This window comes from Coptis chinensis, chromosome 6, assembly GCF_015680905.1.
Source record: "Coptis chinensis isolate HL-2020 chromosome 6, ASM1568090v1, whole genome shotgun sequence".
NCBI classification, from domain to species: domain Eukaryota; kingdom Viridiplantae; phylum Streptophyta; class Magnoliopsida; order Ranunculales; family Ranunculaceae; genus Coptis; species Coptis chinensis.
In genome coordinates this window covers 87,563,598-87,586,972 of record NC_141461.1, presented here as the reverse complement: position 1 = coordinate 87,586,972, position 23,375 = coordinate 87,563,598, and the positions used below count along the sequence as shown (strand labels likewise).

The 23,375-nt window shown below is 37.1% G+C and overlaps 3 pseudogenes across 1 annotated transcript; all 3 read right to left on the bottom strand.

Moving 5' to 3' along the window:
* Positions 1-287: 287 nt before the first annotated feature.
* On the bottom strand, positions 288-2,232 carry LOC147495150 (phosphoribosylamine--glycine ligase-like; annotated as a pseudogene).
* Positions 2,233-2,315: 83 nt separating this feature from the next.
* LOC147495149 (shaggy-related protein kinase eta pseudogene) lies at positions 2,316-3,133 on the bottom strand (annotated as a pseudogene).
* Positions 3,134-11,093: 7,960 nt separating this feature from the next.
* On the bottom strand, positions 11,094-16,831 carry LOC147495148 (uncharacterized; annotated as a pseudogene). Its single transcript, XR_015199548.1, has 9 exons — positions 16,803-16,831; positions 16,571-16,689; positions 16,186-16,329; positions 15,952-16,101; positions 15,779-15,862; positions 14,308-14,423; positions 12,393-12,451; positions 11,732-11,813; positions 11,094-11,372 (listed from the first exon to the last, which is right to left on the bottom strand). The product of XR_015199548.1 is annotated as an uncharacterized LOC147495148 (transcript).
* Positions 16,832-23,375: the final 6,544 nt, after the last annotated feature.

Sequence of the window (23,375 nt, the reverse complement as noted above, 5' to 3'; positions counted from 1 at the left end):
CTAAAACCATGCTCTGTTGTAGTTAAACTTACTAAAATCAGTATTCCATTTACTAAAATAGTGGGTTTGCTAGCATGCGTGTGTTAAGGACCAACCTATTGTACTCGGTATTCTCCAACAGTTGCAACTTAGCAACTCAACTATTTTCAAATTTAAAGTTTTATCTACTTAGAATGACCTAGAAACAATTTGTCATTCGCTCCTATACACCAGCTACTTCTGCTAGAGTAATAATTCCTTTTATATTATTAGTGCCTTGAGAGTAAGTCATGTCCTTAACAACTCTCCTACTCCATACCCCCGCCCATATGAGGGAAGACCCATCGCTGCGTAAGTAGTATTTGTGCTAAATCAGATTCCAACCGGACCATCAGAACCTGTTTGAACAGTCCATGCAGAAAGAATCAAGGAACGGCAGATACATTTATATAATGAAAACTCAGAATATGAAATATGATCATTTTCATTTGAGGTTGCGATTGTGTTTGGCTTGGCAAGAAATTGTGGTCAATAGACACTGTAATCTATATAATTTTTTTCTTTTTAAGTTTGGTGATCTGGCGATGAGAAAACATCTGGAAGTACAATTCCCAGCACGACTTCATGATGTGTCACCTTGGCATATGCGAGGAGTCTACCATAACGACAATCACATGTAAGGCTCTTTCTTTGATGGGAACAGTGCCATCACAGTTAGAAGTTAGAGCAACTAATCGACCATATAATTTGTTATAACTTCTTTGCACAAAGAAAGGGTTGTGAGCATCCTATCATGCCAGACAACTGATTCATACTTATGATGGATTTTGAATATGAATGAGTTGCCTTTTGACCCAGGGAAATTCCTGGACCAAGCCCATATAAGAGTAGGTTCATTACCTTGCATGTATGGTGGCATCAACTCTAACATTAGTACTTTTTCAAGAACCTTGACAATAACCTGGATGAGATAAGTTAACTTAGGGTTATGACTAACCTGGCACTCCGGATCTCCAAAACACACATTGTACTCGATTAGTTTAGGTGCTCCTATTTTCTCAATCATGAGCCCTGCATACAAGACCCCAACAAACAAACTTGCAGCCTTCAGCAGACATTCCTTTCACTGTTGGTAGGATTATAAAACTCATAACCAAAGACTTCAGCTCTTCTGTTAATATTAGTGCTGGCGAGTATGCACCTATTCCACCCGTATTGGGTCCTGTATCACCATCCCCAACGCATTTATGGTCCTGAGCTGATTCAAGAGGTATGGCATTCTTACCATCCACCAAGGCAAAGAACAAAGCTTCTTCTCCTTCCAGAAATTCCTCAATAACCACAGAGCAACCCGCAGAACCAAATATACCCTCAACCAACATTGAATCAACAACTTCATATGCCTCCTCCAAAGTCATTGCAACTACAACTCCTTTTCCCGCAGCAAGTCCATCTGCTTTGATAACAATGAGACTTTAGAAAACCCAAGTGACCTGTGTAAAGTGCATGGGGGTATTGGGGTGGCCAAGTGGTTAGAAACTCTGCGACCTTTTTTGGATTATACAGGAGACCTATCACCTCTACCAACATGTTTGGCGTCTAATTGATCTGTCTGGGAAAATCCAAGACAACTTCGCAAGTCGGATACCTGTCAATATGAGCTCTTACTAACATCCCATGAGTAAAAAGGAAAAACCCGAATTTTCATTTCTGAAACCATAAAACTTTTAAATGTGTAACATTGTGAAAATAAAAATTGGACGGTTTCTAAAGTCCTTGTCCTTACGTTACAAAACTTTCTAATCTCAATAACTATAGCTAAAATTCTTCCAATTTCAGCGGTCTCATCACAATATTTTACGATTTAGCTACTTAGCGACATCCAGTGCCCCAAAATATTGCTTGAGAAACATAGTACATCTATCAGAAAACTTAAGGTGGGGAAACAAACTGTTCAATATAGAAATGGGTACAACATTGAATGTTTCTCCATATACTAATCCTCACTCCTTCACCCGACAAATAAAAATTAAAAATCCATAGCTGGAAGTAATAAATCTATGCTCTGGAAAACGAATTTAGTGGTGCTTACACGAAACAAAACTGAAATAAATCTATATGTAAAAAATATATCTATAATAAGTTTCGAACCTGGTACACCTTAGAGGTATGCAGAAGTAAATTGAAACAGTTGAGTACCATTAGTAATTGTGCATGCTTTCTGATACGGATGACATCAAGGTCATTAGGCATGGCTTTACTTCAACAGGTATAAAGTCGAATTTGGAATAGAAACAATTTATAAATAAACAACTAATTGCAAATAAGAGAGAGCACTAAGGCGTAAAGCATAGCTTGTAGGATAAACGACATAGTCTCTCTAGTGAATATAAATTTTTGAAGAGAAATGTATACGGAAGATTACGAGGCTTCACATCCTTGTGAGAAACTCCATGAACAAGATCTGAATATAAGCCAACCCCCTAAATATCTGCATAATAAGGGTTTAATTAGTAATAGACAAAGTCGAGAGATAGTTCCATGGAAATAAGGTCATGCATATACGATCATTATAAAGCTTCACGTATATGAGGGGCATCCTCGATTTACATTGCTATAGTGTCTCGAACCCGATATACGGTTTTGGGGCGTACTCCATTACTAAATTGAGGAAAATCTCATTTTTAGCTGTCGTGGAAAAGAAACGGTGTTTGAGAGAGACCACATTTGGGTGATCCATTGAGCGCGATCATTTGCAGCTCCACGGTTCTTATAACGCTTGTCTGTAAAACCTTCTTTATAGCCCACGATCTCTCCGGCTTCCAAACATTTTGCCTAGCAGGTAAAGAAACCGACTTTAGACCAAAATGAGGCATGTACAATGGAGCCATAGTGAACATAAGTAATACTTGCTTACGGAAGACAATACCAAAAGATCCAGTCCCCACAACACGCTCGCCATGTAGGCGATAGTGCGTAGAAGAAGCATCAATTGTTAAATCTTAAACAGAGAGTATAAAAACATGTTAATCAAGTAATTGCCCACCTGCTTGGGTTCACCATTTTTTCATCCAATAGTAGTAGATATAATATGGCCCGTAACTTGATCATTCCCATCAACAAAAACTGAATTTATTTCCTGCAATTGTAGCATAAATCAGGAATCATCCATAAACTTGAAAACAAAGCAAAGTAAAAAAAAGGTAAAGATCACTACTTTATTATTATTTTCTTCGCCCATTTGAGTTGAATCGATCTTCTTCACACTATGTTGTTGTTGTTGATAATGGTGGTTTGGAAAATAAGAAGAATGAGAAGATGGGGCCACTGAAAAAAGAGACCATGTGATTCCAGCCAAAGCCTCTTATTTCTTTGTTATTCGGGACTGCATTTGAGTCCGCTTTGTATGCAATAAACCGACCACTACACAACTACAAAAACAATAAAACATAGATGCTCGGTAGTTGTTTCTTCAACTGAATGAAGATTTTTATAGTATGTTATGCACAATCTACGCTTTTGTTGAAAAATTACAAAAATGATAAACAGCTCAGAGATAGAAAATCATGCCTTTCTTCTTCTTTCTAAAAGTAACTTCGCTTTTATCACGGCTAGAAAAACTCGTCAACAACTCCATGCGAAGTTGAATGAAATTGGACTCTTTTCTGTCTCCATCGATTTCTGCTTTCTGGCTACATGCTGAATCTTCCCCATTCTTTTTCTTTGCCATACTCTCTGTATTGGTCGCTTCTTTCAGTTGAGAGAAGAACATAACTAAAGACTTGGAGTATCTTTTAAATCTAACTACTTGAAGAAGAGAAGAATAAGAGAGAGGGTTTGAAGAGATGAATTTGTTTTTTGGATAGTTGGGAGTGTTTTGTAGAATTGAAAAAAAAAACATGGAAAGAGGTTTTTATCTATTTTGGATTACGAACAATTGAAATCGCCAAAAAAAGGCGTAGAATTCTTTTTTTTATGAAAAATTTGATGTAATGGATCTCGAGAGAAAAAGGGGCTGACGTGGGTCACTGGGAGCATTCTCAACTACTAAGTATTAATGGTATTTGATTTGGGCTGGAATATCGGGTTGACGATATTTGCTCACGTCAATTTATTCTAGTGTATTGAGTGATATTTTTATCTTCTCGGGTTATTTCTCATTCTTTATTTTGTGAAAACTGGAAAGGATTTTCCCAGGTTGCCCAGCAGTCTAGTGATCGGATGGAAACCTTTGAACTCGCCCAAGCATGTAGGGCGAGTTTGGACATAGATAACTAAAAATATTAACACGTGGTCGAGTAGTGTCATACACTCATACCTTGACTTCTCTGTCAATGACACATCTTCTATAGTCTCAAAGACACACTACTAAAACCGAGTGGAAGGCGAGCAACAAATTCCATAAGGAACTTCCATAAATGTGAGTACTTGATCTTAACGTTCTCTATTCCTCGTTGATTCAATTCATTTACTAGTCAACATAAATCTTGTAGATTCATCGCAAGAATTTATGGCCCAATACCTTTGATCTGACAAAGTGTAAATGTCTATTTTTATCTTAGGGTATTAACATGGCATTACACCAACTTAGCTCTAATCTAAAATTTATGGCTTAGCTCTAATATAAAAATGGGAGTGTTTTGGTGGGTGGTCATGTCTTTTTATGAGAAGAAAATGTCTATATATCCAGCACATTGGGGTGAGACTGGAATCAAACCAACGTAGTTCTAGAGGTGACTTTTATAGGCGCTGCAAGTGTGTAGTTGGTAGAATGCGTGTGGTAGTATGGGCATGTGTACTACTAGGATGAGCGACACGTCCTCACAAGCTGCACGTGTGTGATGGTTAGTTCCAAGTATTATGTTGTTTGAACTGGTATAGGAAGAGTGTGGTTAAAGAGGTAATGATGGTAGTGATTTGAGTGTTGCAGCGGATAAAGGTATGATACCAATGATAGCAGTGATGAATGTAGCAGGTGGTAATGTCACGAGATGGAGTCAAGTGACAGATCACCAGTAGTGAATTGTCGTCGGCGAGTGTGCGACTGCTTGCATGTCTAGAGTCGAATAGCGTTGGCGGAGTGTTTGCTTGTATGCGCGTCACGTGTATAGAATGTATTGTGAAGTGGTATGTTTGGAGTCGATATGAGTTGGTCGAGTCTTCGTGGATGTCGGGATCAATTTGGAGTAGGAGGTCCCTTACACTGAGCGTCAAAAATAGATATCGGGATCAATTTGGAGTAGGAAGTCCTTTACACTGAGCGTCAAAAACATTCATATCATTCATGCAAACTCGTCCTTTACACTGAGCGTCAAAAACATTCATATCATTCATGCAAACTCGACGAGCAAGAGATCATTCACTATTCTGATAGCATTGGGTTTGTTGTAGGCTTTTCAAGGAAAAAACTATACAAGGATACTTCAATTATTAAACACATTACTTACTCGGAGCTATAGCTTAAATATGTGGATGACATGCTACGCTCATTCGTCCTCAATTTTTCATGGAATTCAAAAAAACATCGAAATGTGGGGGAAAAGTGGAAAACATATCGTATGGGCCATGGAGTGTGAATCTGACGTCAACACATTGGTTTATATACAATTAATTACGAAAATCGAACGGAGGTGTAGCTCAAACAAAAAAAAAGAAAAAGAAAGAAGGCAACTTCTAATTTGATCACTGAGGGTTCGACTCCCTCCATCTCCTACATAAAAGTTTTTAATAGATTTTTTTTTTTTTTTTCCGATAATCTATTTATAATAGAATTTATTGAAATACACTGGTACATGCATTTTGAGTTTTTGACCAAAAAAAAAAACCGAAACCTAAATTTTGTCATCATGTGAACATTTAAAATTTTAAAATTTTGTCAAACATTTAACCCTTAATAGTGACCGAACAATAAAACCCTTGAGGTGCCACGCCTGTAAAGAGCCCCTTCATTCTTCCATCCCTGTAACAGTCAAAGAGTTTATCACCACTAGTTTCTCAGGAAAGTCTTAACAACATCAAACTTGCATTACATTTAAATTCGTTTTCTCATTTAATTTTCTCCTTTCTTTGATTCGTTTTTAAGAACATTGGTGCTTGGGAGATGGTGTGATCAGATTCAAGAGAATTCAGGATATAACTAACATTTGAGCGTTTGTTGTAAGAATGGTGTTTGTGGTTGAGGTTGAAGAACGGGACGAATGAGTTAAGTGAAGTCGAGTGGTTCATTTTCGCGTGTAAGCGTGTTGATGAACAGAAGGACAAATACAGAGCCAACACACAAGTGATAAAACCACCCCTTGTCCACATGTTCGTGTCGCTTTGAGTTGCACATTTTGGCATTCATTTTAGTGGAATTATTTTTTCATATATATCCACTATAACTTCAATGCAACTCAGACCAGATACTGCAAAAAGTTATCTTGGATGAACATATAAGTTAGTTCTACAACGGAAATGCCATCTTTGCTTTTGGCCATGGATTGAGCTACACCACATTCAATTACAATAGCATTTCAGTGACTCCTAAATTTATTTCACTTGAATGACAGTTATCGATAAGATGCAGACAAGTCGGGTCCTTAAATTGTATTACTTGATTTGGTGGAATGTAGACTTTAGATATGTGAAAATTGTTGTTTGAAAATTGAAATGTTAATATGGTTCGTTGGTTATGAAATTTTGTATGTTATGTGTTAATGTGTCGTCGTGTCGAGATGTACTGTTTTTCTTCTTTGGATTTGAATTTTGGTGCTTGTTAGAATCGAAATTGTGGAAAGAAATGATTTTGGCCCCAAAGACCGTAAAATACCGTTTAAATAGTTTTACTTTTTAAATAGATTTGTAGTCGAACTTGATTAGATATTTTGATGAATCGGTATATATTTAGCTACTTGTGAATGCGGTGTTTCAATTGCTTCTTTGGAATGTATCTATTATTTTTTTGTTCAAGACTCTTGCTATCGTTGTTAAGCCAGGAGATAGTTGAAATCTTTGGATCGCCTCGCTTGCGTGGATAAGTGGGTTCTCATTTCTGCATGTCTGGCAACATTTTTATAAGTCTGGTTCCTCTATAACCCGGATGCGGAGATGGAATCTCAGAATCAACTATTATATATTTTGTGCCACCTGTCTACTTTAACAGCCCCATACCTTCCGTTAGTTTCCCTTATATTTTCATTTTTTTCTCCTTTTAATATCTAACTAAAAAAAAGTTCATAACTTAAATAAATAAACGACCCATCTCAGCAGGGGCGGATCCAAGGGGGGCGGAGGTAGGGGCGATAAAAGGGTTGGGCCGGGCTAGCCCGCTCCTCAAACCATAAAAGCCCTCGTGATTGAGGGCCGGGTCAGCCCGCCCCTATTTTGTATTGAGGGCCAAGTCGAGTAGGGTCAAACATGAAAACTCAAGCCCTTAACTCGACCCTCATTTTTTAGGGCCAAATAAGGGCCGGGTCGGGCCCGATCTAATTATACTTGACTAATTTTTTTTTTTTGTGATTTTTTATTTATTTTTATCATACTTTGATTATATATATCAATTTTAACTAAGTATACAAAACCAATTGTTATGTATTTAGAAAATAATAATAATAGATAGAGATGGTGGAAGAGATGATATTCTTAAAACATCTATATTTTTCATACTTAACTATGTTGTTACTTGTTAGGTTGGATTTGCTTTTATGTATGACTTATATACATATCATTAAATCAATTACAAAAAACGCATATGTTATGTTATATTATAATTTATTCTCTATTGAAAACTAATTTAGTGATTTTTGTTTTACACAACTTAGATAATTAGATTATAATACATAAATATAATGTAAAATAACAAGAAAACGTAAGAGGGCCAAGTGAGGGCTTAATGAGGGCCGGGCTCATGCTTCAGAATCTAGGCCCTAGCCCCGCCCCCTATAAACATGAGGGTTGGGCCGGCCCGCCCCTCAAATCTGTTAGGGCCAACTTTTGAGGGCTTAAACATGCAACTTTTTAAATCGGATCGGGCGGGTTGAGGGTCTGAGGGCCAAATTATCACCCCTAGGGGGAGGTGGGCTGCAACCAGTGTTCATGATTCGAAATAGAATATTGAAATTCTGTCCAATATTTCAGTACCCAATATTTCAGTTTTTCAAAAAACGGTAAAAACCAACAGGGTCATATATTGATGATTTTGAAATTAATCGAAATTCCGAATATGACATGGGTCGAAATATTATGAATTTCATTTTTTGGATTAGGCGGAATTCCGATAATTCTGAAATCCCGAACTATGGCTGCAGCTAGAGGTGCAGACGAATAGGTTCGGATTCGTATATGGATGTATCCGAATCCGAACTTATGCGCTCATATCCGAATCCGAATCCGATCCAAATCCGATGTCCGAATTAGATAATATCCGGTCCGAATCGGATAATATCCGATCTGATAAAAAATATCACAAAAACTCAAAATAAGATTAAAATTAATAAAACTCCAAAGTTAGATCTGTCTATTCATTCAAATAAGAAAACTAAATTATTAACAACATAAAAGCAATTACCACCTCCACTTTCAGCAAGTAGTAACAATTATCATATTCAATAACAATTACTAAATTATTATTGAATATGCTGGTGGTGGTGGTATCATAGTTTTATTTTAAAAAACATTTGGAAGGATTCATCGTTAAACTAGATCCAGACTTGCTTGTTCTTGTTCTTGTTTTTGTTCTTGTTCTTGTTCTTGCTACTAATAGGTTGATAATTTGATAGAGGAAGAAAATGTGGGTGTATTTGATTCGCACGGGGAGATAGAGAAAAGAGCTGGAGAAAAGAGATGCTCTTGTGAGCCGTGGTGGTGGTGTTGCCTTCCAGAAGTTCAGAACTTGAGGAAGAAGAGGACGGAGTGGTGTACTGGCGTATTGAATGAACCTAGAATTTCACACTTTCTCTTTCTAAAACCCTGGCATTAATAGTTACTGTTATTGGGATAATGGACCAGATTTTATAATAATACTTAAGTAGTTAAGTAAGTGTGCCAGTATATAAGAATGAAATATTACATTTATGTTATAAGAAATCGGATAGGATATTATCCGACGGATATCACTTGAATCCAAGATCAGTATCCGAAACTTCTTCGAATAGAAAAATTTATCCTAATCCGAATTCAATATCTGAAATTTTCGGATAATATCTTATTTTTCGAATACAAATACGAATACAAATCGGATTTGGATTTTTGGATATCCGACTGCACCCCTAGCTGAGCTGCATCACACCCAACTTTTCCGTCGAAGAAGAAAACATTTATAGCGTATGTTAGTTGTAGCAGCCCCTTTGAATGGCAATCCTAGATCCGCCCCTCCATCTTAGTGACTTAACATTTTTTCTTTTTCCTCTAAATCCGGTTAACCTCCACCCCACGGCCCCATTCATATATTTTTTTTTTTTTTAGGATTCATGTCATTTTTAGGTCAAGACAAACCATACTAGTCATTTGATCATCGGGTTTGAAAAGTTGGGTGTTCTCTGACCATAGTTTGGGATTTCGGAATTATCGGAATTCTGACAAATCCAAAAACCGTAATTCATAATATTTCGACCCATGTCATATTCAAAATTTCGAATAATTTCCAAATCATCAATATTTTGATCCTATGTTGTTTTTTCCGATTTTTTGAAAAACCAAAATATTGGGCGGAATTCCGATATTCCGTTCAGAATCATAAACATCGATCGCGACCCACCCCGCCCCTTGGATCCTCCCCTGCTGAGATGGGTCAGGGTGTTTTTTTTTTATTATTATTTAAATTATGAACTTATGATACGTGAGGTTTTTTTAGTTAGATATTAAAAGGAGAAAAAAAAAAATGAAATGAAATGGGTTTTTTTAGTTAGATATTAAAAAGAAAAAAAAAATACATGAAATAAGAAGAGAAACTAACGGAAGTTATGGGCTGTTAAAGTAGACAGGTGGCACAAAATTTATAACAGTTACAGAGATTCCATCTTTGTACCCGGTTATAGAGGAACCGGACTCTTTTTATAATCTTAGCAGCACAAATGGCCGGATCAATAATACCAATACCAATCGATTCCCCACTATACAGATAATTTATATTTGAATACAATTCAACTCCAATCAATAATCTAAATATTTCCTACAACCAAACTAACATGCCCAACTCGCTAAACAACTATTAACAACAGATAATAATGTAAAGCAGTAAAAGCAAACCACAACACAAAGATATAACGTGGTTCGACCAATGGTGCCTACTTCCTAAAAAGCTAGTCCTTTATAAAGTGGGAAGGAAGATTACAATCACTCCTTGCAGTCTCTCACCTTACTAGATCACTCCTCTCTCTTTACAGGGTTGTATCTCTGTAAAGGTTATCTCTCAATCTTGATAGCTATTAAGATTGAGTTTCTCTCTTTGTTATTGTGTATTTTCGTGTATTTTCTGAGTGTTAGGTTTTGCCAAAAACTCCAACCGTTATTGCAAACTCATGATCCATAGAAAATAGAATTCTCCGAAAAATAGGCATGGTCAAAAAAAAAAAAAAAGAAGCTGACCTGTCGAAGCAATAAAGTTAAAAAATGAGAAAGAAGATAATGTTTGCCCTGTGACACTTCGTTTCTTTAACTTGCTATTTCCATCCAAGTCTTATTTAGATAAGGATTAGCTGGGCACATCAGATTAAGGAGTTCTTATACACTAGCATACCTCTACTGTCGAGACGATAACCACCCAGGAAACTTGATAAATTCACATTTTCCTCTCTTTTTCACTTCGATTGTCCATGTAGCACTACAACAGAAAAATGCTTTTTATATAGGGATGTAGGCACATTAGAAATGGTTAAACTTGATGCCCTCATTAGGTGTCTATATAAAGTGTCGGGTACAAACTGCAAAGATGTCATTCTATTTACAACGTACAGTACCCATTTAGCACAGATTCACATCTTGTCCTAGACCTAAGCCACCATTAACGGTGACTGATCAAACTTTCAACTGTAAGTTTTACTTGTACTCAAGTACATACCATTTTGACGCAGCATGAATTATCCTTTGATTTACTTGTATATATATCAACATACTGTAATCAAGAAATAACAGAACAGTAAAAGGACAAAATTGCTTCATTTATCTAAATGTATATATGCCTCCTTTAACTAACTGAATTCAGCAATGTCAAACACTAGCACTTGTTTATCTTCTGAACCGGAGACAAGAAACTTCCCATTGGAAGAAATAGACAGAGACAGAATGGTCTTGGAATGATTGCTGAACGTCTTTACAAGACATCCAGATAAGCTGTCAATTATTAATATTTTCCCATCAGCACAGCCAGTAGCAATGTACTGTGATGCGCCCAACCATACCAGGCAACTTACATGAGCCTGTGACAAAAAAACAGGTATTCATTAAAAGAGTTTGTAACTTTCACATTTAGGTTCCATTTGGCATAATTAGGTTTAAATAATTGCTCTAGTGTTTATAGCATATGATACAATTTATGATGTTTAGACCAGTATATCCCTTTTAAAGAGAACATGACAACTCATCAAGGCCTTAGCTATGAAGGGGTATGATAGGAGAGTAACTTAACTGAAAGGATATTCTTAAACTCCTAAATGAGTTGCATACATTCTAGCTACACCGAATGCTAAAAGCCAAATGACGTGGTACTCCACCAAGTTTGCAAAAAATTATATAAAGAAAACAAGTGCAATTGACAAATTGATACTAAGTAACCAACCTCAAAGACCACACGAAACAAACTATGAGTTATTTCCCAAATTATGAGTTCTTTCCCACCTCCTGTTGCAACCAAAGGTAACCTGCACAAAAAAACAGATATATCTGCAAGTTCAAAATGAAACCAAGGCTGAGGCATACATAGGCATATGCTCGTACATGAGAGCACATCCAATCATCCATGATGAAAATAGCTGTTAGAATTATTTTGAGATTGAAGCCTCAGCTGAATAGGGCATTGCAAGACTTATCTTGTAATGTCCTATCAACAAAGTGCCTAAATAGATATAACAACTATCATATCCTCAACAACGCACACCTGCACTGAATACAAACATGTGGGATCATTATTCTTCTTTCGCTTATATTTTGTAATTAACCTATCCCGATCTAAATATGTTGTGCTTGAGCAAAATGTCAACATTTAAGTTACCACCCAAAAAATTGTTGAAAGAGAACTTTACTAAAAAACATTATGGGTTTAGTTATATACTTATATTTGGACAAAAGCAGAAGAGATTTTTTCTGAGATAATTGTTAAGGCGGCAAAGACACTAATGCAAAGCAAACAAAGAGGAATTAGAGAGAACAGCGTGTGGAAGACATTTCATGCTTTTATTCTCTAAGAAATTATGTAAAGTACTTCAAGGTACTTTCAATACCTTGGTGAAAGTCCAACACATTGAATAAGGTCCTCATGAGAAATCAAAGAATTGACTACCTATATAAAGATCACAACATGAACATTTAGCGCATTTCACTTTAGAGACTATTTAATCCATTAATTCGTACTAAACAAGTAATCTAGATCATATGGATCACAAAGAGATACAGACAGATGAGACTTGAGAGTTGATCTTAAACAAACTACAAATTAAATAAATAAATAAATAAAAGAGGTGATAGACCACTAGCACAAGTAATATGAGAGTTCAGGAATTTGAGAAACTAGCACAAGTAAAACTTCTACACACGAAAAGGCTGTTGCTAACATTCCATGATGAGACAGTGTCAGCATCGGCAGCATGACCAAGTGAGCCCAGATTCTATGTAACTAACTGTTGGACCCTATAACACCTCCGTAGTCACCACCATTTTGTGCAAGATTTATCTTATAAGTCTATGTTAACAGAATGCTACAACCTCTCAGCTACTACTGAGTACTTTGAATGCATGCACACTTTCAACTATCCAACGATTCCTGGCAGTGGCCTGAATGGATATTAGATTCCTGAACGATGATAATTCTGCGATTTATGATGGTTTCCAATAGTACTTTACTCTGTTGTAGTTGACTTTTTCATCAAAGTATAGTATATGGTTCATTTAAGTTTACAAGTTATATTTGTGTATGATCGGGGATGAATTGTGTTAATCATGTGTAGCATTCAGGTCTTTTGCTTTCGATAATTGTATTGATAAGTTAGAACATAAGATGAGATCAAATGACAAACAGTGGAGGGATAAAAGAACTTAAAGAAGAACTCTTCAATGGGCATGTGCTTGTCCTACTTTTAAGGGTGTACATTTCCATGTATTTTCGTGTAATTGGGATTCACTTGTTTGAGGGAATGAGATATAATTGTGGCTGTTCCATCCGTTCATCTTTACCACAATGGGAGGAGTGGTCTTTGTTTTGTAAGCAGCTTCGACAACTTAAAAAAAAAAAAAAAAAAAAAAAAAAAAAACTTAATCTTGATATATTATTGATAAAAAAGCAAATATAAAATTAGACCATCTGTTGCATTCTGTCCCAATTACGGATTAATCTATATATTCTAATAATTGAGGGAGCCTTTGCGAATGTAACAATAAAATTTAAAATTGGGAGAACCTAGTACGACCTTGAAACTGAAACTCAACTCTTCTCAAGGTGAAAACACATAGGGTAGGTTGGGATGTCCCCCTTCAAGAGCTCAGCTACTAAGCCAACCTTAGTTCCTAGCCTATAGCATAAGACATATAGAGTGTATGCCCTCATATAGTACCCTATTCTTAGGTAAACCATTCGTGCAAAACAACCACCTAACCTTTATCCCGAGCCTTTCCAACAATAGTGATTTTCCTTCCATACTATATAATTCTTAATGTTTCATGTTTCTTCTTGCTTTTTGTTTGCAGATTAGCTTCTCTTAAACGTGACTTTTTAGTAACTAGAGCCTTACATTTCTTAGTACATATTGGAAAAATTGAAGTATTGACCAAGTGGAGGTAAGGATTTAGACACTGCATTACAAAATCAAAATCAAACTAAACCAGGAACCAAAAGTAAACACCAAATGCTAAACTCTTGAAACTTAAGCAACCTGAGATGCTGAGAGCCATTGGTAAACTCATGTCCTTGAACTGTATATATAGTCATATCTTCAGTTTTCACAACCAATAGCAAAATGTTCTAGGGACTTCTTAATATTAGGACTTCAGTAAAACTGTAGATATATTTAGACGTCAATAAAAAAATGTTCTAGCAAAATGTTTTTTGATACCTAAATATTCACCAACATAAGCAGAGGAAGATAAGGCAGAAAAGAAATCATAAACCTAAAAGGTAAAAGGGGTAGAGAAAAGGATCCAGACCTTCCCCGTCCGTATGTTTACTATACGGACAGAACAATCCGATGAACCAGTAATAGCAAGAGCAGAATCAGGAGTTATCATCAAGCACGTGAGTCCCTTAGTGTGATACGAATGACCTGGAGGAAAAGAAAATATAGAGAACCCAAAACAGTTATGTAAACATGCTTAAAATATCAAATTATTAAGACATGCGATTACTGATTAGCTGTTCATTGGTCTGTTAACATCAACACCATAAGCATAATTCCAGCTTGGTTGTGCTTCTAGTAAAATATAGAGTGGAAAATCCTGAACAGTGTAAATTTATATGGTCCCTGGACAAGCTAACCCCATCTCAATAATAGAGAAAGACTCTTTGGCTTGAGTCTTGGGCATTGGTTGAACAGTTACAGATTATCGTGAGACAGTGACTCTGACGGAGGAAGGTTCGAAGAGAGCTAATTATTTAATAGAAAATCCCTTCAGTTGACAAGTATCCATAGTCAACCCCAGATAATTCGGTTGAAGTACGACAACAAGGACACTTGACGATCATTAGCACATCATTCAAGTTAATGCCTCTGGCCATATTAACAGAAGTTGAAACAGTTTTTGCAGGCACGGAAATGCTGCATAAACAAGGTATTCAATACCAATATTTAAAGGTGTCCAAAACAAATCTGCCTCACAAGTTATAAACAGCCTATTCTTATCATCTTTATCTGTCCATCGAAAGTGTCTCCCAAACTATGACAAAACCAATCTGAGAAGTGAAAATGATATAAAGAATCTAAAAGTAGCTCCAAGTAGAACTTGATTAATATCATATAAGATGATTTGGTCATGTACATATGATATATATAACACTACTGCTAACTGAGAATCTAAAATACTTTTCTATATCACGGACCACCCAGAATTTGACTACTTCAGTAAACCTCCAGTAAATTTAGTTCCTTCACATCGTTTTAAGCTAAGTAGGTGAGGATACTAACAAAAACAGCATAATAATGAAAGGCACCAAATACAGTTAAAATTCAAAAATTAATAGCTACTTAGTTTACAAAGTGTTCCTTATTCAATGATATCACATTGAAACCCCGGCCCGTCGATTTGATGTCTCTAAGGGTCTGCTTCGCATTCAAAAGATTGCATAGCATAGCATAGCATAGCGAACTTTGACTAATTATTATGTGCTAGGCTTTGAGGGGAATACGGTGCCATCATGTGCTAGTATAAGTTTTACTCGGAATTCAACAGATGGGGGAGATATTTTGTCAGATTCACCAGATCACATTTTTAACTTGAATTTTGTCCAGCATACTTTTATTAAACTTGCATTCATACCAAGTCCATCCTAAAAGAAAATGTATGGTAGAAGAGATACAAGTATCTTCAAGGCCTCCCAAATTCTAGTACTTTTGTGCTATACATATACTTAACATTACCGGAGTCGGGACCTTAGATACAATACAATAACCCAAATGCATACCTTAAACAACATGTATGTTATTTCCATCTTCTGGATTCCATATTCGCAGTGATGCGTCATCAGAACCTGTACAAATTGTGCTAGCTGCAACATTATCAAAAGCTGATTTAACTATACATCCTTAGGTGTAGAACAAAACACAGAACATTTCCCAACACACGTAATGAAAGTACCATCTGGGGTAAAATCGCCACAAGTGACACCACATTCGTGGACCAAAAACGATATAGATAGGCATCTTCATCAATATCCCACAACCAAACCGTGAAATCATCCATGGAGCCAGCCAACACAAAGTGGCCTCTTGGATGCCACCTGACCCACTAAGTACATAGATCAATATTACAAATTCAACTATCATGTTCTTTTAAATTATGTAACAAACAAACCTACTTTCAGGACCTCACCTCAATATCTTCAGGACCATCGAATGTGCACTTATGACTACTTGAACATATGTCCCACACTTGAACCGCGCCCTTGACCCGTTCCACAGGCAAGAAATTTCCCATCAGCACTAAAGGCTACACTAGAAACAGAATCATCGTGCCCTGCTGCAGACATCAAAATTTTGAAAAGTATGTTTTAGCGAAAAACCTTGTCCCTTCGTGATTAGAATTCAGGAATTGATTTTGATATTATATAAAAAGAGTGGTAAAACAAAAACCAAAACCCACGGGAGAAAAAAAAAATTGGTACTTCAGTTTTAGTCAAGGGAAAGCCGGTAAAAGAGAAATTTGGAACCTTAGATCAACTAAATTGTTAATAGTTATTTTATTATCACTGATATACCTATAATCACTTGGCGCTGATCTCCTTGATTAATGTTCCACAGAAATGCTCCTGTGCCACTACCTCCCCCAAGAACCAATGTTGAATCTGTAGGACTACAAGCAACTGCACATATCCCTCTGCCACAAATTTAATGCCTTTGATTAGCCAAAGGAGCAACTAATTTCCTTGCAAAATCAAACTACCAAGATTATGCAATATCTATTAGTGCAGGTAGTCGATGAAAAAGAACCGCCTTGTGTTAAGTTGGCCAGTTGGCATTCATTAGTCAATGTTTGCATCAAAACCATTGATAAAAAAAAAATGAGATGGACTCAAACTCAAAATGAGAAATCTCACAATTAGAAGCAGTTCAGTTAAATTGATTTGAACTCAAAACTTCGCCATGAGTAACAAATAACACATTGCATGCATTTTTCCAACTACACGGTTAAATAATTATATTAATGGAGCGTACCAAAATCAGAATCTGAGTCAGATTCAACATCTGAATTTGATTCATCGTCGACTTCAGGAAGTTCTGCACCAAAAGTTAATCATAACAAATAAAGGCGAGTGAGAAATTAAATATGAAGTATACATAAGACGAGTGAAGGGTCGAGCAGACCTTCTTCATCAATGTGGATTTCTTTAACGATGTCTTGTTCGTCAAGAAACACTTCTTCGCACTCGTCTTTGTTTCCCTCACTGTCCATCGTTGTCTTTCTTCTGTGTAGTAGAAAGAGTTTTGTTAAAACTGTAAATAAAAAGAAAATGGCTCTTTTCTTTTTAAGAAAGAGTTCATATATAGAGAACTAGAGAGGGAAAAATAATCTGTGTGATCATCATGCATGTACCAGTGTATTTCAATAAATTATTTCAATAAATTCTATTATAAATAGATTATGGGAAAAAAAATTCTATTAAAAAGATTTTATGTAGGAGATGGAGGGAGTCGAACCCTCAATGATCAAATTTGAAGGTACCTTCTTTTATTCTTTTTCTTTTTTGTTTGAGCTACACCTCCGTTCACTTTTCGTAATTAAATGTATATAAACTAATGTGTTGACATGGTCCATACGATATGTTTCCCACCTTTCGATGTTTCTTTGAATCCCACGAAAAATTGAGGACGAATGAATTAATAGATGTAGTCACTGCGTTCCACATATTTAAGTTATAGCCCCGAGTAAGTAATGTGTTTAATAATTGAAGTATCATTGAATAGCTTTTTCCTTGAAAAGCCTACAACAAACCCGGATGCTATCAGAATAGTGAATGATCTCTTGCTTGTCGGGTTTGCATGAATGATGTGAATGTTTTTGATGCTCAGTGTAAGGGACCTCCTACTCGAAATCGATCCCGACATCTACGAAGACTCCACCAACTCATAACTCGGACATACCACCTCACAATACATCCTATATACGTGACACGACACAAGCAAACACTCCAACGCGTTATTCGACTCTAGACATGCAAGCAACAAGCGCAACTCGCCGACAACAATTCACTACTAGTGACTTGTCACTCAACTCCATCTCGTGACATTACCACCTACTACCTTCATCATTGCTATCATTGGTATCGACATTTATCCGGCGCGCAACACTCAAATCAAAACCATTATTATCTCTTTAACCACACTCTTCCTACACCAGCTCAAACAACATAATACTTTGAACCATCACACACGCGTAAATTTGTGAGGACGGTCGTTTATCCTAGTAGTACACATGTCCATACCACCACACGTATTCTACCAACTACACACTCGTAGCGTCTATAAAAGTCAGCCCCAGAACTACGTTGGTTTGATTCCAGTCTTACCCCAAGGTGTTGGATACCCAATGATGTAGGTTAAGACTGAATTCAGGCAGAATTCAGTTATCTGCAGACTAATTTCTAATAGAATTCAGCTACTAGCAGTTATTATTAGTAGTTAGAATTATATGTTTTTAGAATGCAGTCTATAATAAACTATCAAGTGTCCCTGGTAAGTTATTTATGTGAATTAGTGTCTATTATATATAAAGACACTCTCATTGTAATGGATTTTTTTTATGCAATTATCAATAAAATTCCATAAAATTAAATTATTTGTTCTTGATATTCCAAGAGTGTTTCTTGTGGATTCAAGCCTAACAATCGAATTGTAAGACGTGATCTACAATTCAACACTTCTGCTACGCCAATTGGTATTCAGAGTCTAGGTTTTCTCTTGGTGTGATGACTTCTAATGGTGGTGAGAGAGTTTCTTCCGACGTGGTTCGAAGAACTCTCGACATGGTTGAGTGGCTAGTAGAGTCTCAAATGCAAACCCAGCGTCAAATTCAGGCTTTGGTGGCGGGTTTAACCAACCTTACAACACCCGATCTGCGACTACCGCAAAGGGGTGTCAATCTTGGAGTTCATAGGGAAGAAGTAAGGAATGAAAATGGAGTTCGTAGGGAAGAAGTAAGGACTGAAAATATACGTGTAGTGTTGTAACGTATGGCGGTGATTCTAGTGATGAGGAATTGGAAAATTTGGCAGAACTTCCAAGGAATCAACGATGGAGGAGGAATTTTCAAAGAGATGATTACTATAGAGAAAGGGGGAGTGAATTCAAAGTGAAGATGAATCTGCCTTCATTTAATGGGCAACTTCACATGGAAGATTTCAGTGACTGGTTGTCTGAAGTAGAGAAGTTCTTTGAGTTCACGGAAATTCCTGATAAAAAGAGAGCGAAGTATGTTGCCTACAAATTGAAGGCTGGCGCTTCAACATGGTGGGATCAAATTCAATTGTCTCGTACTCATGTTGGCAAACCTCCTATTAAAACTTGGATTAAAATGAAACGGATGTTACGTGGTAGATACTTACCTATTGATTATGATCAAGTCTTGTTCTCACAATATCATAATTGTCGACAAGGTTATTGCACAGTGGATGAGTATACTACTGAGTTTTATAGATTGGCTTCACGCAATGACCTTAGTGAGTCAGATGCCCAACAAACAGCAAGGTTCATTAGCGGACTGAAGTACACTATTCAAGATCGGATCACCTTGCAGACTGCACATACCTTGAGTGATGCTGTTAGACTAGCTTTAAGGGCTGAAACCATAATGGAGAGACCAGTAAACCGAAATCCTAGCCTTAACAGACCATATACACCTCCCATTCAATCTAACCTTGACCAAAATCATGGCCCTAGCATACCATACACACCACTAAATCAACCTCACATTGACCCTAACATTAACAACACCTCCACCTTCCAGCAATGACCAGGAAAAACACCCATGCAGCAATCCTCTACTCCACCAACGCAACCTAGCCGAAATTTCCAACCAAAATTTACACCGGGGACTAGTACTTCAAAACCACCTAACCACTCTACCAATCCATATTCTCAATCATACAATGATAAATGTTATAGGTGTGGACAGCCAGGACACCGGTCAAACCATTGTCCCCAAATAGCCCAAGTGACTTTAACCACGCATGACGAAGAACATGAATTGGATGATGCTGAATTGGAAGAAAAAGAAGAAGTAGTACATCCGATGATGGAGTTTCCTTTGTAGTTCGAAATTACTCCTTACCCCACATCATGGACTGCACCCACAACGCCATAATATTTTCCAAACCCGTGTACGGTTAATGGGCGGGTTTGTAACTTGATCATTGTGAGGAAGTAGTGAGAATATTGTCTCCAAGGAGATGGTTGATAAGCTGCAATTAGCTACTGAAAAATACCCTTCACCATATTCAATTGGTGGATCAAGGATGTTGGCGAAACAAGGGTAGATTCTAGGTGTCGATTTCCTTTTCAATCGGGCGGTCGTTATAAAGATGAAGTCCTTTGTGATGTAGTGGACATGAATGCATGTCATATGTTGTTAGGAAGGTCGTGGCAGTATGATGTTGATTCAACCCATAGGGGGAAACATAACACTTTTATATTTTCTAAGAATGGCGTCCGGGTTGTCCTTGCTCCAATGGGAAATCCAGTTGGGTCCAAAGCTTCAAAAGAGAAGGTGCATAATTTCTTAATATCTAGTAATTTCTTGAAATATTCCAAAGAGAGTGGAGAAATTTATGCCCTTGTTATCAAGGGAAACAATAAAGCCAATGAGCCAGTTTACCCGAAAGTTCAGACTATGGTGGAGGAATTTAAGGACTTAGTACCAGAAGATCTTCCAAGTGTTTTACCACCCATGCGGAACATCCAACACAACATAGACTTGGTACCAGGCTCAAGCTTGCCAAACTTACCACATTCTGAGAGCGAGTCCAAAGCGAGAATGTAATACTTCAAGTTGATAAGTTGTTGTCCAAGGGTATGATTTGTCCAAGTATGAGCCCATGTGCAATATCAGCTCTATTGACTCGAAAAAGATGGGACTTGGAGAATGTGTATAGATAGTCGCGCCATCAACAAAATCATAGTTCGCTATCAATTTCCTGTTCCAAGATTGGATGATATGTTGGACGAGTTAGAAGGTTCACAAGTGTTCTCAAAGATTGATTTGAAGAGTGGGTATCATCAAATCCGTGTTTGGCTTTGGGATGAATGGAAAACTGCATTTAAAACCAAAGGCGGCTTGTATGAATGGTTGGTTATGCCATTTGGCCTCTCAAATGCCCTAAGTACTTTCATGCGCCTCATGAATCAGGTATTAAAACAATTTATTGGTATGTTTTTTGTAGTTGTGTACTTTGATAATATCCTCATTTACAGCCATAACGAAGAGGGCCACTTGTATCTTTTCTGGGAAGTTCTCAATGTATTACGTGAGAATATGTTGTATGTAAACCTCAAGAAGTGTAGTTTTCTCACGGATAGCCTAGTTTTTCTTGGCAATGTGGTGTCCTCTACTGGTATATGAAGAGAAAGTTAGAGCTGTCAAGGCTATAGTATGTGTCGAGCCTTAATCTTGTTTGATCCCTTGTTTCCTCGAGATTGAGGACTTCAACGCCATTACTTCATTATTTTGGTCATTCATTAGGACTTTGGTTCGGATGTCGATACCACCATTTATGATGGGGTTCTTGCTTCCGTGCCATAAGCTAATGTAAAAGGAGATTCACCTGTGGCAGTTCGAGGTGTCATTCTATAAGTCTATAGAATGCTGTTTAATTCATCCACCCAAAGACTTTTCTTGTCTTCCAGCTTCTTCTTGATATTATCCATAATGGTTTTATTTGTTGCTTCTGCTTGCCCGATACCCTGAGAAATAATATGGCGCAAATGTAAAATGCTTCACCTTGACATTTTTCTGGGTTAAGCTTCATGTTTAACTCTCACAATATTCAGAATACAGTGTCGAGGTCCTTCACAAGATCTTCAGCTTTCATGGACTTTATGACCATATTGTCGATATAGACCTCGACAATTCGTTTGATGAGCTTCTTAAACATTTTTTGTACTAACCATTGATAAGTGACTCCAATATTTTTCAATCCAAATGGAATTCGGATGAAACAGTATATACCTCCATTAACGATGAACGCCGTTTTTAGTTGGTCTATAATAACCATTAAAATCTAAAAATATCCCGAATATCCATCGCAAAAACTGATTAATTCGAAACCAACTGTTTGATCAACCAACTCATCTATCCATGGCATCTAGGACACTTCTTATTTACATCGGTAAAGTCATCGCAAATTCGAAATCTACCATCCTTCTTGGGCACTATTACTATGTTTGCCACCCATTGAGAATGCTCTACTTCTCTAATTATGTCATTATTTAACATCTTTTGTATCTCGGCTTGCACCGCTTCTTTGTACATTGGTCTAACCTTTCGATGCTTTTGATGGACCAGAGTTGCATTTTCTTCCATATTCAGCTTGTGTGAACATATAGCATTGGTCGATACCGATGAGGTCTAACATTGACCATGCAAAAATATCATGATTCTCTTTCAAAACGGACTATCAACTCATTTCTTATATTGGCAGCCATTTCTGTACCAATGAACGTATGACGCTCACTTTCTCCTGTACCAATATTAATTTTTTCCACCGTCTCTTGTGTGAACTTTACCTGCTCATGTATCTGCATATCGGAGTCGGTAGGTAAAACTTGCTATAACTGCTCGTTAGAGCTTTCCAAGACTCCCCCAATGTCTTGACTTTTTCCCTTCATCATCCCTTTTACAGTGACGAAATTACACTTTTCTGACTCCGACTGATCCTCCCTAATTTCGTGCAAACCATACACTGTGGGAAATCTGAGTACCTAGTAGAATGTACTTGGAACATCACGCATATAGTGTATCCACTTTCTGCCAAGTATTACATTGTGATCGGAGTGATGCTTTATGACCACAAACTTCGTCATCACTGTCTGAGGTCTCGCTCGAACTGGCAATTTTATTTTCCCCACGGGCTTGGTAGAGCTTCCATTAAACCCCGAACAAACTGAATTGTAGTGGCTTTAGATGAGTCTCATTGAGACCCATGCCTATGAATGCTTTCCAAAATAAAATATTTACAGAACTACCACAATCCACGAGTATCTTTTGCACATCATATCTAGAGATACGCAAAGTGATTAATAATGTGTTATCATGCGGCAACATAACCTTAGACATGTCATCTGGTATGAACATAATTGCTCCTGGGATGCTAACCGATACCATACTCTGACTTACTAGAACAGGCTCGACATTGACCTCAAGCACTTCTTTTACTGTTGAAATATTTCTTATTGGGTATTGTTGTTGTTTCTACAGGTTTGACATTAGCCCTAAACTCTCGCAACTTCCCATCCTTCATTAGCCTATCAATTTCTTTTAATAACTGCAAGCACCTGTTTGTCTCATGGTTC